General features: G+C 39.7%; 1 protein-coding gene and 1 pseudogene across 5 annotated transcripts in view; both read right to left on the minus strand.

Moving 5' to 3' along the window:
* Window positions 1-15,275, minus strand: part of LOC122207389 (translation initiation factor IF-2-like) — a 73,624-nt gene that overhangs the window by 56,607 nt on the left and 1,742 nt on the right. The gene's annotated exons all lie outside the window — the stretch shown is intronic.
* Window positions 7,613-8,672, minus strand: LOC122207388 (annotated as a pseudogene).

Raw genomic sequence — 15,275 nt, forward strand, 5'->3', positions numbered from 1 at the left:
ATGCGGGGCTCGAACTCACAAACCGCGAGATCATGACCCACGCCAAAGGCAGGTGCTTAACTGACTGAGCCACCCAGGCGTCCCTGTTCTGTTTTTTCAAGGGGACCTCATACTTTGAGCTGTGGCATCTTTGTATATGTGTTTTTTAAGTAAACTGTGCCCCCAGTGTGTGGCTTGAACTCACGACCCTGATATCAAAGTCACATGCTCTACCAACTGACCCAGCCAGGCACCCCAAACTGAGACATCTTTGAATAGTCCTTTGGTTTTTCTCCATTTGCTCATCTTAACATAGAGAGGTCTATGTGTGTCTAGCTTTGGTTAATATTTAAGTAGGAATTGCAGTGGGTTCAGTTAGAGATTGAAATGGGTCTGAGCGTAAGGCTTGACTGTCTCTCCCCCTGCCCTCACCTGGCCTTCAATCCTAAATAAGGGAATGCTCATGGACTTCTGTTGGGGTGATAATACATTTTACAGAAGTGGAATCTTGAACTGGCCCTTCCTTGTAATTGAGTCTTTTTATATTCTAACTAGCAGAAGTTCCTCAAAGTTTTTGGCACGTGGAAGACTTTTCTTCTATGTTTATTCCTTCGATCTTTTCTATGTAAACTTAAAATGAGGTGATTTAGAAGCCTTGTCCTCATAAAGACATTTTATTAAAGAAACCACAAAATAATATTTTTTCTTTATGTGAAGAGGGTGATAAAAAAATGCTCAAGACTCATAATTGTACGTAGTCTTGAAAGTTTTAGTAAAGGGTCTCAAACCCCGTGTGGGAGTCAGGAGGATGGAATTTGATGATTGTGACAGGTAATTTCACTTGTGGCTTTGAACAAACTATTTGAACGTCAGGTTCTCTAATCTCAGATCTCCTTACGTCATAGTGTGACAGGGAAAGCACCAGAAAAAAACAAAAAAAACAAATGTGGAATGAACTGCTCAAAGACAGACACTAAGGAAATCTGATTGTTGCTGTTTGAATGCTATTATAGCTTTGAGCACTTTCAAGCTAGCCCGAAGAGTGTCTGGGGGAGGGATAGCAAATGAGAACTGGTTGCTGGGAAGCTCAGATATGAAAAGCATTTCTGAAGTGTAGCTGGGAAGGAACGAACACTGCTTTGGATGCTGTCATGTAGTGTAAGCCCCAAGAGAGTGGTAAATGTGGACCCACACTTCTGTTAGGTCAAATTACTATTCAAGACTTATCTGAAATTAGTTTGCCCTTCCTCTTCAGGAAAATGAAGGCCTCTTGGTGGGTGAATCATGCCTTAATAAATGACTTTAGTACTTCTGGCCAGAATAGACAGCACGTGTTGTCTATCTTTCCAAGATGATTTGGAAGTGTGCAAAAGGAAACATCGGTACAGTTACCTCAGAAGCTTAAAGAAAATATCTTGTTGCCCCAGGCCAAACTTTCCGGCTTCTACCTTTTTACACTATTAATTCTTACTGTATTTTATGATTCAATTTCTTTTTTTTAAGTTTTTTTAAATGCTTGTTTTTAAGAGAGAGAGAGAGAGAGAGATGGAGTGTGAGCAGGGGGAGGGGCAGAGAGAGAGGGAGACACAGAATCTGAAGCAGACTCCAGGCTCTGAGCTGTCCGCACAACTGTGAGGACAGCTCAGAGCCCAACGCGGGGCTCGAACTCGCCAACCGTAAGATCATGACCTGAGCCACAGTCAGATGTTTAACCGAGTGAGCCACCCAGGCGCCTCTATGATTCAATTTCTTTACGCAATTCCTGTAAAATTCAGTATGAAATTTCCTAATCATGGGAAAAAATATTGTCATTACTAAGATCCATAACACTGCAGCTGTTTCTGCACTATGGAGATAAATGGCCTTCTGTGTCATTTGTCATTTTCTTTTTTTAAGTAATGGACATGAAATGGAAGGATAAGAATTTCTCCCCTCTGGGCAACATTGTGCAAAATACACTTGTAACACGGGGACCAAAATAGAATAGGACACCTTAATTTATTCAACAGTTGGTTCATCTCCTGCCACGTCCCAGATACTGCACTAGGAGCTAGAGATACATCAGTAAACAAGACACAGTTCCTGTCCTCATGTAGTGTCAAATCTAGTGGGGAAGACTAATCAAGTATTTTATTTTTTATTTTTTTAAGTTTATTTTATTTTATTTATTTTTTTAATTTTAAAAATTGTGTTTCCATATTTATTTTTTGAGAGAGAGCAAGCTGAGGACAGGTAGAGAGAGAGGGACAGAGAAATCCCAAGCAGACTCTGTGCTGTCAGCACAGAACATGATGCGGGGCTCAAACTCACCAACTGAGATCATGACCTCAGCCAAAACCAAGAGTCGGAAGCTTAACCCACTGAGCCACCCAGGGACCCCCCCCCCCCCACTTTTCTCTAATCAAGTATTTTTTTTTTTTAATGTTTTTACTTATTTTCGAAGGAGAGAGAGAGAGCATAAGCTGGGGAGGAGCAGAGAGAGAGGGAGACACAGAATCCAAAGCAGGCTCCAGGCTCTGAGATGTCAGCACAGAGCCCCGCGCGGGGCTCGAACTCACGAACCATGAGATCATGACCTGAGCCGAAGTCGGATGGTTAACCGACTGAGCCACCCAGGCGCCCCTCTAATCAAGTATTTTAATTGGGAGAAGGTGCCAGGAAGGAAATGTATGGGATAAAGTAAACACAAATAAGAGTAGAGGAGGAAAGATCTGCTTCAATAGGCCAGGAAGGGAATCTATGAAGTGATGCTGACATTCAGTTTTAGAATGAGAAGGAACCTGCTATGGGAAAAGCTGGAGGAGAGATAATTACACCAGAAGAAACAGAATGTGCTGAGGTTCTTGACTTGTGCAAAGAACTGAAAGGCACAATGGATGGTTATAATACAGTGGTTGAGCAGAGAATGACATAACACAAGTTTGGAAAGAAATGCCATGATGGGATTTTTATGTTAAGATTACCCCACTTATTTTGCTAAGAATGGAAGTAGAGAGACCAGTAGCTTAGACTAGGAAGTAGTGCAGATGGAAAGAAGTAAATGCAATTCAAATATATTTGTAGGCAGAGTTCATAGGACTTGTGAATGATCTAACTGTGGGGGGTTAGAGAAAGAGAGGAGTCAAAGAACCCAGAAACACCTGGGTTTCTGGACTCAGCCACAGGTGAATGGCAGTGTCATTACAGATGGAGAAGCTCAGAGAGAAAGGGGCTTGGAGGAAAAAACAAGAGTTTGCTTTTGGACATGATAAGCTTGAAGTGCCTGTGGTATAATGAAGAAGGTATAACAAGTAGGCGGTTGTGTGTCTGGAGCTCAGGGGAGAGGACTGAGGCCATACATCAGAATAACCCTGTAGGGATAATGTCTGAGTCTTGGAGATGGGTGAGATCTCCTAGGAAGACAGTGTAGACAGAGAAGAAAAGAGAGCTGAAGATTAAGCCTGGAGAACTAGCCAGGTGAATAGTTGTGCTACTAAAAGAAATACTGAAGGAGATTGAGAGGAGCACGTGGTTTGAAGAGGAAATGGATGCTTTATCTGTGGAACTTGGTAAGTTTGGGCTACTGGTTGGATTCTTGTCATTTCTAGTGTGCCGCTGGGACAAAATGTGTAGGTCCTCTTCCTAATGTTAGTGCTGTATTTGTATCTTATTCTATGATTCAGTCTTAGGATAACTCTGAATTTTTCAGAATAAAACATTCCTAATCATGCCTGAATTCGAGTTTGGAAGAGGAGAAAACTCTACTAAGATCCATGACGCTGCAGCTGTTTCTGAATTATGGAGATAAATAGTTCTCTATGTCACCAGTCTTAGACAAGTGGCTATTTCTTTTTAGTAATGGGCGTGAAATGAAGAAAGAATAATTTGTTCAATGTTTAGCGAGTCCGCTTTACTGGTAGCCCACGAGCTGGGGAGAATGCAGTGGTAACTACACATATATTGAGCACCTACCAATGTGTTAGGCTCTGGGGATAACTCAAAGAATAAGACATACAGGACTTGGGGCTTACAGACTAATAAAGGAGATGGAAAAAAAATTAATCTACAAACAAAATAACTAAAAAGTGTGGCAAGTGCTGTGAAAGGAACAAATACAGGAAATAAGTGGGAGGTGGTACTTCGAGTCTAGATATTTAGGGAGATGTTCCTTGAGTAGGTGACATTTGCTTAAGTTGATTCCTAAGTCAGTCATACCAAGATGAGGGGGTGCGACTGGCCACTGATGATCCACCAAATAGTTTTATGCGGTGCTTGGTCCTGAAAAGTTAAGGCAGGCTGAATAGCTTACATTGAACTATTCAATGGTGGCCCACCAAAAGTAGGGGGGTATGGGGAGTGGGCTGCTCCCATGGGGAGTATTTTATCACTGACATTGCTTGAAATTGCCTGCCCATGGTAATAATAAAAAGTAGACTGACATTTAGTCAGTTTTACTATTATTTTAAAATTCTTTACAATGTCCTGTTGTGGGATGAATGGTCGCCTCCAAAAAGATGTGTACATGTCCTAATCCCTGGAACCTATGAATAGCATCTTATCTGGCAAAAGAGTAAAGATTACCTTATGTGAAAAGATAGGATTCAGGATTGAGAGTGTATATCAGATTATCTTTTAGTTAAACTGAAGGCAGATATTAGACTGAGAAATTAAGTTCCCCAGTTCTTAAGGTAAATAGGCATATATATATATATATATATATATATATATATATATATATATAATGTTTATTTTTGAAAGAGAGAGAGAGAGAGAACGTGTATGTGTGAGAGGGGTAGGGGCAGAGAGAAAGGGGGACAGAGGATCCGAACTGGGCTCTGCGTTGAAAGCAGACAGTCCAGTGGGGGGCTTGAACTCACAAACTGTGAGCTCCTGACCTGAGCAAATGACAAAATTCAAGTAGTTAAGAATATTTACTAATTTACTAAGTACTGAACCAAAACTTGTGACCAGGCCCAGGGCTATAGTCCTGTCTTGAGAGGGCCAATGTAAGCTGCCAGGAAGGAAGCCTCCTTGGAAAATAGGAATGCAAATATAAAATGCCTTCATGGGCCAGGCAGGTAACTTAACTTGGGTTAAGTTACTTAGGTGTCAGCTAACTTAGATATAAGAAACATTTCTCCCAACACAGCATCAAATTCTACAGTGATAGCTCTATTAAAATATATACCTAGGGCACCTGGGTGGCTTAGTTGGTGGGCATCTGACTCTCGGTTTCTGCTCAGGTCATGATCTCACGATTCATGAGATGGAGCCCCACACATCAGGTTCTACACTGACAGGGCAGAGCCTGCTTGGGATTCTCTCTCTCCCTGCCTCTCCCCCTCTCTCTCTCCCCCCCCCAAAATGAATAAACTTAAAAAAAAAAGAATATTTACTAATGTAAAGATAATGAGGAACTTGTGTGTGCTATTAGTGTACTTTCTCACCTTAAAGGCAAGTCATATATAATATGAGATTATATTCAGAATATAGCTAGGTGATGACATCAAAGCAAGCAGAATAAGTTTGATGGATGTTTTTATCTCTGCAGTAGGCAGGCTCTGAGATGACCTTCAATGAGAGTGTGGTATTCATACCCTCCTGTGTTCCCCCCCCTTCTGTGTAGGTTGAACTCACGTCGAATGAATAAAATGAAGCAGAAGTGATGGGATGTCCCTTCTGAGAATAGGTTACAAAAAGACTGTGGCTTCATCTCGAGGGCTCCCTCTTGTTCTATTGTTGATTCTTTTTATTTATTTTTTATTTTTTTTAATGTTTTATTTTTGAGACAGAGAGACAGAGCATGAGCCGGGGAGGAACAGAGAGCGAGGTAACAGAATCCTAAGCAGGCTCCAGGCTCTGGGCTGTCAGCACGGAGTCCTACGCGGGGCTGGAACTCACTGACCTTTGGATCATGACCTGAGCTGAAGTCAGACGCTTAACGGACTGAACCACCCAGACGCCCCCTATTGTTGATTCTGAGGGAAGACAATTGCTATGTCCTGGGCTGCCTATGGAGAGGCAACAGCCAGTGAGGAACTGAGGTCCTCAGTCCAACACATCCTGAGGAACTGAATACTACCAAGAACCACGTAAGTGACCTTGGAAGCAGAACCTCCCAGCAATTTCAGGAGAGGCCGTGAGCCAGCGCTCAGCTAAGCAGCACCTGAATTCCTGACCCTCAGAAATGATGAGATAATAAATGCTTGTTTTAAGACGACAGGGTTTTGGGTAAACTGTTACACAGCAATATGTAACTAACACAATACCAATCATATAACTTCTGAAATACTAATTTTAAAACACCAAAAGAGAATGGGGTGGGGGGAATAAAATTGATATGTTGTAGTTTTCATGTCTATTCTATTTATTTTCTTATAGCTTCTTAGACATTCTAATCATGCTGACTAGATTCCCTATTAGTGGTTAATTTCATTCAATTTATGCAGAGTCTTCCAGTTGTTTTTTCTCAGGGAGTGACCTTTTTAAAATTTTATTTTTATTTATTTATTTTTTTAATGTTTATTTATCTTTGAGACAGAGACAGAGCATGAATGGGGGAGGGTCAGAGAGAGAGGGACACAGAATCTGAAACAGGCTCCAGGCTCTGAGCTGTCAGCACAGAGCCCAACGCTGGGCTCGAACTCACAGAGGGTGAAATCATGACCTGAGCTGAAGTCGGACGCTCAACCGACTGAGCCACCCAGGCACCCCAATTTTTAATATTTATTTTTGAGAAACAAAGAGAGAGGGGTGGGGGGAAAATGGGAGAGGGGAAGAGAGAAAGGGAGACAGAATCTGAAGCAGGCTCCAGGCTCTGAGCTGTCAGCACAGAGCCCAACACGGGGCTCAAACTCACGGGCTATGAGATCATGACCTGAGCCAAAGTAGGACGCTTAACTGACTGAGCTACCCAGGTGCCCCATATTTATTTTTATTTTTTAACATTTATTTATTTTAGAGAGACAGTGCATGAGCAGGGGAGGTGCAGAGAAAGAGGCAGACACAGAATCCAAAGCAGGCTCCAAGCTGTCAGCACAGAGCCTGATGCAGGGCTCAAACTCACAAACCGTGAGTTCATGACCCAAGCTGAAGTCAGACACTTAACCAATTGAGCCACCCAGGCTCCCCTAGGGAGTGACCTTTTATACAACTTCTGGATGCATCTAATTATGGACTCCAACAAACTGAGTATACATACTGACAACTTCAGATGTATTGATTATTTCAAACTTAAATTCATTTCATCTACTGGGGACTCACAAAGGAATCCAAAATGGCATATCAATTCTCTTGGTCTTTTTGGGGGGATTGATGTTCACAGGATAGTTGGATGTTGAATTCATTAATTTTTTTAAAGACATTTTCTTCTTTTTACAAAAGGGATAAATGCTCAACATACAACATTTAGAGAAAATAGCGAAGCAAAAGAGAAGAAAATGAAAGTCAGCTCTGAGCCTGCTGCTCAGAGAGGACTGTTATTGAGACTGAATATACTACTGCTTTTAGTTGACAGCATTTGCCTATCTATTTTTTTAACATTACTAATGACTTTTGTCACATTAAAAGTCTGAATTTTAATGTTTTTTTTTTAACAATTTTTTTTAAAGTAGGCTCCACATCCAATGTGGGGCTTGAACTCACGACCCTGAGATCAAGAGTCAAATGCTCTATGGACTGAGCCAGGTGCCCCAAAAGTCTGAATTTTAAACAGCTTCTTGGACTGGTGGCTTATTGCTATTAGCTTGTTCAACTTCAGCATCTGTCTCATCTGAAGCAGCTTTTTCAGAACTACCACCTTCATCATGAAGCCCCATGAGTTCTCCCAGTACAACTTTAGGGTTTTCAACATTTTCACTTTTCTAACAAATGTATCATGGAGTGGAAAAAACAATTGGGAAGTTTTTTCTATGTCTTTCCCAATGCTGTCTGGAATCAATATTTTTTTCAAGTTTATTTATTTATTTTGAGAGAGAGAAACGGACCATACAAGAGGATGAGGGGCAGAGAGAGAGAGGGGGAGAGAGAGAATCCCAAGCAGGCTCCCGGCTGTCAGCGCAGAGCCCAGTGTGGGGCTCGAACTCACCAACTGCAAGATCATGACCTGAGCTGAAGTCAAGAGCTGGACACTTAACTGACTAAGCCACCCAGTGCCCCTAGAATCAGTTTATTAACCACTTCTTTCAAGTCATTTGTCTGCACCTCTCAGGTCATGACTTCCATCACCTTCTTCTGGATTTGGCAAACCTATTGGTGCTTAGCGGGAGAGGTCTTCCAAATCTGATTATTGAGTTTTTAAGTAAAACCACCAACTGAATAGACAGAGAAAACCATCGATAGTCTTGACATCAACCTGAGCTTCAGTTATGGTCTGCCATTTTTTGACCACGGAGCACATTTGGCACTGGTAAAATCCATGCCATGGAAGTAAGGCAGTTTCTGCCCTGAACATCCTAGTAATTAGCTTGGATTTTCTAAATGCAACTTCATCATTCTGCAGATCAGCAAGGCTTCCTTCAAAAACTCGACCCTTGAGGCCATGAAATGCAATTTTCATTCCTTGAGTTCTCAAGACCAGTGTTTTTTATTTCTTATATTGAACACAGCTGGTGCTTTCACATCATACCAATATTTCTAGAAAATGGATTAGCCACTTTCTTCTTGGCAACCTTTTTGCTGCCTTTCTTAAAGTGCTTATTCTTGCCTACTGCCATGGTGTTGCTCAGAGAGCCAACAGGGCTATTTGCCTATCCTTTCAAAAATTGGGGAAAACACTCTATTCTTGGTTAACTTGCTAATTGATTTCTCTGAAACTCAGTTTCTTTAATGAAATATATCTGAGAGTTTACCTTTATATATCGAATATTTAATAATTTAGTATCAGTAACATTTAATATTTAGTACCACTTACTAATATTATAAACATTATACTCAACAACTTTGTTTATATTATCTTACTTAAAGTTCACTACATTTTGTGAGTTAGGCATTAATATTACTTCCATTTTTCAGCTGAGTAAACTAAGGTTTAAAGAGGTTAAATAATTTGCCCAAACAAGGTCACTAATCTAAGCAGTTTCAGAATAGGGATCCTATCTCATTTCTGACTACAAAACTTATACCACTCTGCTATAGCTTCTCCCTCAAACTTTTCTCATAATACTCTTCATAAAAGCAAAATGTCATTTTTGAAAACTTTCATATTTGGAAAAGTTGTCATATTCCAGTTATTAAAAGACTAACCTAATTTACCCATACCTCTGTTCAATTCCTTTGAAAGTTTTTTGAAGTTAGTGTCTCTAGGCAAAAATATTAAGATCTAAAGGAAATATACATGAATAAAATTCTTTCCCTGCTGAAATAAAACAGTGGATGTTACCAGTGATTTGCCCCATTTTGAAACTGGAACTATCATCAGAGAGCCAATTTCCATTTATATAAAATGACATAATATTGTTTCTGATTATAATTTCTGTAAAGTTATAATCAATTGTTACAGTTGAAAACTTAACTTTTATCAGCTAAATTTCCTGCTGTTGTATAGTTTTATTATAATGAAATAAAGGGATAATCTGGGAAGAAAGTGCAGAGTTATGATCATGACATGTTAGAGTGGGAAGAAATTTGGAGGCCTCTTTACCCATTCTCCATAATTTAGACAGGAAAAAACTGAGGTCCAGAGACTTAAATATTTCTGTATCTCTTAAAGTTGTCATAGCACACAAAATGTAAGATTAAAGGTATGTAAAAAGTGGTTTCCATTTGACAATTAAGACAGGCTTGCAAATATATTTAACCAAGATGCAAAACTGTGTTAATAAGAGAAATGGATTGAAAACACAAAACAAGGGGCACCTGGCTGGCTCAGTCAGAGGAGCATGTGGCCCTTCATCTTAGGGATCATGAGTTCGAGCCCCACATTGGGTGCAGATATTAGTTAAATATATAAATAAATAAACTTAAAAAAAACAGAATGAGGGGTGCCTGGGTGGTTCAATGGGTTAAGTGTCCGACTCTTGATTTTGGCTCAGGTCTTGATCTCACCATATGTGAGATGGAGTTCCATATTAGGCTCCATGCTGACAGTGTGGAGCCTGCTTGGGATTCTTTCTCTCTCTCCGTCACTCTCTGCCCACCTCTCCCCCCTTCACCCCCGGCCTCTGGCTTGCTCTTTCGTGCTGTCTCAAAATAAATAAATAAACATTTAAACAAAGCAAAATGAAATGAAACAAAGCAAACAACACCCAAATAACAAAAAGCATAATTCCTGGTACCTCAAAAGTGCCTAATTGGGGGCACCTGGGTGGCTCAGTTGGTTAAGCATCTGACTGTCAGTTTTGGCTCAGGTCGTGATCTGACAGTTCATGAGACTGAGCACCACATCAGGTTCTGTGCTGACAGCGTGGAGACTGCTTGGGATTCTCTCTCTCCTGCTCCCCCCATCTCTCAAAATAAACTTTAAAAAAAAGTGCCTAATAAATATTTGCGAATGAACAAATGAATAAAAGGATTTTTTGCTTTCATTTTTCAAGTTCTCTGATAGTCCTTGAATTCATATTTTATATGCAATAATAATGTGTACATATAATTTGTTACTCTGCTTTTTGCACTTGAGTTATACTGCCAACATTTCTCCATATTGTTATAAAATATGACTAGAATCTTTCAAAATACCTCTGAAGTTACAACACTTCTGAGTCAGATTCCCAAATGACTGTTAACCTGGGTACTCCTGGGTTTGGGGAGCCCTTCCTCATTAAGGAATAAAAGACAAAAATATATTGCTTTAACAAATTTTACAAAATATTGAAAAAATATCTAGCTCTTTCAAAAGGCCATTTCTAGGGCCCCTCCAGGGCCTTAGATGGACTGTGCATTGAAGGGCTGTGAATCTTCATTAGCTTTGCAGTATGGATCTGCCTCTGTTAACCAGATACCATCTTCGTGGTGGTTATGATATAACTTGAATGTTTTTCAGAGATGTACTAAAATTTTAGAAATGTACATCACACTTTGATAGGGTTAGATATTCTTTCTATCCAGCCAACCTGGAAGCTATTTCAGTCCCTGCTATAAATTTGGTGGCTTTTAATTATAAGCAAGTCTCTTAATGTCTTCAGGCCTCAAATTCCTCATCTGTAGAATGGGCTTAATATCTACCTTAAGACTTACAATGAACACCAAGATAAATACTTGGTACAGTTCCTGGCACATAGTAAATGCTCAATAAATATTAGCAACTGTGATTATAGCAATAGTTAAAACATTAACCTACCACACATAGGAACCTCCTATCTCCTTACAACTTCCCACATTGACTGTAGGTACAATATACTGTAAAATGAATTTCAAAGGATGGTGCAGATTCAATTTTTTATTACTTTAATTTTAATTTTTTTATTTTTTTTAGACATTTATTTATTTTTGAGACAGAGAGAGACAGAGCATGAACGGGGGAAGGTCAGAGAGAGAGGGAGACACAGAATCTGAAACAGGCTCCAGGCTCTGAGCTGTCAGCACAGAGCCCGACGCGGGGCTCGAACTCAGGGACTGCGAGATCGTGACCTGAGCCGAAGTCGGACGCTTAACCGACTGAGCCACCCAGGCGCCCCTACTTTAATTTTTTAAAATAATGTTATTATGCGGGGTGCCTAGGTGGCTCAGTTGGTTAAGCATCCAACTTCAGCTCAGGTCATGATCTCATGGGTTTGTGAGTTCGAGCCCCATATCGGGCTCTGTGCTGGCAGCTCAGAGTCTGGAGCCTGCTTCAGATTCTGTGTATCTCTCTCTTTCTGCCCTTCCCCCACTCATGCTCTGTCTCTCTCTCTCTCTCTCTCTCAAAAATAAACATTGAAAAAACAAAAATAAATAAAAATAATGCTATTATGAAAAGTAATAACTACATAACAGAACATTTGGAAAATAGAGAAAAGGAAAAAGAAGCATCCATAATTTTACCAGACTTGGTATATTTTCTTCCTTAATGCAGATGCATTTTATTGAAAAAATGAATTAAGTATACTCTTTTTTTTAAGCTTTATTTTAGAGAGAGAGAGAGAGAGTGTTAGCTGGGGAGAGGGGCATAGGATCCAAAATCAAGAGTCAGATGCTCAACTGACTGAGGTTAGCCCTACAATTATTCTCTTTGATATTATGGCATTATTGTTTTCAAATACATGGCAAATCTCAAATATTTCACATAAAACTTTTAGAAAAATCAGGTGGAAGAGAAGGTACACATTCTCCTGTTATATTTCCATACTTTATATTTTTAATGTTTATTTATTTTTGAGAGAGACAGCGTGAGCAGTTCGGGGGGTGCAGTGAGAGAGGGGGACAGAGGATCCCCAGCAGGCTCTGCACTGACAGCAGTGAGTCCGATGCAGAGCTTCAACTCATGAACCTAACCATGAGATCATGACCTGGGCTGAAGTCAGACACTTAACCGACTGAGTCACCCAGGTGCCCCTTCCATACTTATTTTAAAATATTCATGTTTTTACAAGGTTATGATGCTAGTGTACATAAAATTTAATATTCTGCATTTTTTCTTACATTATATCACAAGCCTTTCTCCATACTACTACATGCCACTAAGGCAACATTCACAGTAACTAAAGCACCTGAAAGCAAGACTTAATTTCCGAAAATTCATACAATGTATGTGAAGAAAGTAAGTCCGGCTAAGGTGTGATAAGTCAGAATAAATGCTTTTGGTTTGCCTGCAACTGTAATGTGGAAAATGTAGAAAGAGAAGTTAGAACTCAGGAATTCTGGCCTTCCAACTAAAAGTCTAAGTTAGCAAAGAATATAAAGCCCTATCAACATAATTCTTTTTATATACACTTTTATTTCTTCTTTAATAGATGAGAAAGTGGTGGAATATTGCTCAATGGCAAAGACTTATTTGTTATGATGTTATTATTGGGGTTTTAGCTCTCAAATTTGGGTAAATGTACTCCCCGCCACACCCCAAAGGGGTCTTTCTTCAAAATTTTGCAAGGCAAAGCCAATCCTTACTGTAAACAAGTCAAGAGCTGGTCATGGTTGGATTCAGTGACATATGCTGTTGTAAAAAGGCTTTTACCTTCTAATTATGCTTTTGTGCTGACATTCATTAATTTCAGAGCACAAATTTTTCCTTTAAAGCTTCTTTATGCCTTTATTTAAAAAAAATTTTTTTAAAATGTTTATTTCTGAGACAGAGAGAGACACACAGCATGAGCGGGGGAGGGGCAGAGAGAGAGGGAGACACAGAATCCCAAGCAGGCTCCAGGCTCTGAGCTGTCAGCACAGAGCCCGACGCGGGGCTCAAACCCACAAACTGTGAGATCATGACCTGAGCCGAAGTCAGACGCTCAACCGACTGAGCCACCCAAGTGCCCCTAAAAAAAATTTTTTTTATGTTTATTTTTGAGAAAAAGACAGAGTGCAAGTGGGGGAGGGGCAGAGGGAGAGAGGGGCACAAAATCTGAGGCAGGCTCCAGGCTGTCAGCACAGAGCCAGATGTGGGGCTCGAACTCACAAACCCACAAACCATGAGATCATGACCTGAGCTGAAGTCAGATGCTTAACCGACTGAGCCACCCAGGCACCCCTCTTTACTCCTTTAATATTGTCCTGTTATGGGAAGTCGAGCCACTTATTTATTTATTTATTTATTTATTTATTTATTTATTTATATTTTAATGTTCACTTACTTTTGAGAGAAAGAGAGAGGCAGAGCATGAGTGGGGAGGGGCAGAGAGAGATGGAGACACAGAATCCAAAGCAGGCTTAACGGCCTGGACGCGAAACTCAAACTCAACAGCTGTGAGATCAGGATCTGAGCCAAAGTCAGATGCTTAACCGACTGAGCCACTCAGGCACCCCAGTATTTATTTATATTTTTAAGTAATTTCCACAGCCAATGTGGGTTTCGAACTCACAACCCCAAGGTCAAGAGTTGCATACTCCATTGACTGAGCCAGCCACTTGCTCCCTAAGCCAGTTTTAAAAACTGTAAAATATACATTGAGGAAACTATCCATGTGCCCAATGCCAAATGAGTGGATAAACACAATGTGGCATATACATACAATGGGGTATCATTCAGCATTGAAAAGGAAGGAAAATTTGATTCATACCACAACAGAGATGAACGTCAAAGACATATTAAGTGAAATAATCCAGACACAAGAGGATAAATATTGTGTGGTTCCACTTGTCTGTGGTATAAGGTATCACGGACACAGAAAATGAAATATTGGTTAAAAGGGAATGGGGGAGAAGAGTGGAGGAATTGTTGTTTTATGGGTGCAGAGTTTCAGTTTGGGATGTTGAAAAAGTTCTGGTGATGGACAGTTGTGATGGTTGCATAACAATGCGAATATACCTACTTCTAGTGAACTTAAAAATGGTTAAAATGGTAAATCATACACATTTTATGCTAAATAAAAAAAAATCCGCTCAAAGAACATACACTGAGAATAGTGTATTATACATGAACATATATATATATATATATAACATATATATATATATATATATATATATATGTTCAGTTTAAGAAATAATTATGAAGCAAGTATATGGATCATCGCCATCCAGGTCAAGAAATAAAATATTATCAAAGGGTACCAGTGTGCCCCTTCCCAACAAAACCCTTTTCTTCCTTCCTGAGTAATCACTGTCACAATGTTCTGGACTAACATTTGCTTTTAAAAAAATCAGGCTGTGATGTAATAATGCAGGATAAATTAAATCAACATTACAAAAGCAATAGAGTATTTTTTTAAAATTCCAATATTTTCCATACATGCAATTATTTTTAACTCAATAACGTTTAAAGTGCCCTTTCCCCTGTCTTTCGCTCTTGAAACCACATATTCTAAAACTTATCTTGGTTCTACAGTTGACCTCACCTGCAGAGTTAAAAACAACAACAACAACAACAACAACAACAACAACAAAACTACTTCACTGTAGATTTTAGATTTTCATTCCTCCCGCTCTCCCTTGCCTCCAACTACAAAGAAACAATGATTTAAACCCTTTGTGCCCTTTTAGAAAATTACACAGATACCCCATTGTGGAACCCTATAATCCCTTCGTGGAAAGGAAGAGATTAGCATATGAATACAAAGCAAAATGAATCCAGAATACAAAATGATCTACTGGATTGTGAAGCTCTTGTATTCTTTCTTTTTTTTTTTTTTTTAATGCATTTATTTCCTCTTTTTGTATTGCCCCTTTAGTGGTCTCAGGGTTAAGGGAACTGAGCTTCCCCTCTGGTTACCCGGAAAAGGGTAAAAAAAAAAAAAAAAAAAAGCCAACAG

Source organism: Panthera leo, chromosome E1 (assembly GCF_018350215.1).
Source record: "Panthera leo isolate Ple1 chromosome E1, P.leo_Ple1_pat1.1, whole genome shotgun sequence".
Lineage (NCBI taxonomy): Eukaryota > Metazoa > Chordata > Mammalia > Carnivora > Felidae > Panthera > Panthera leo.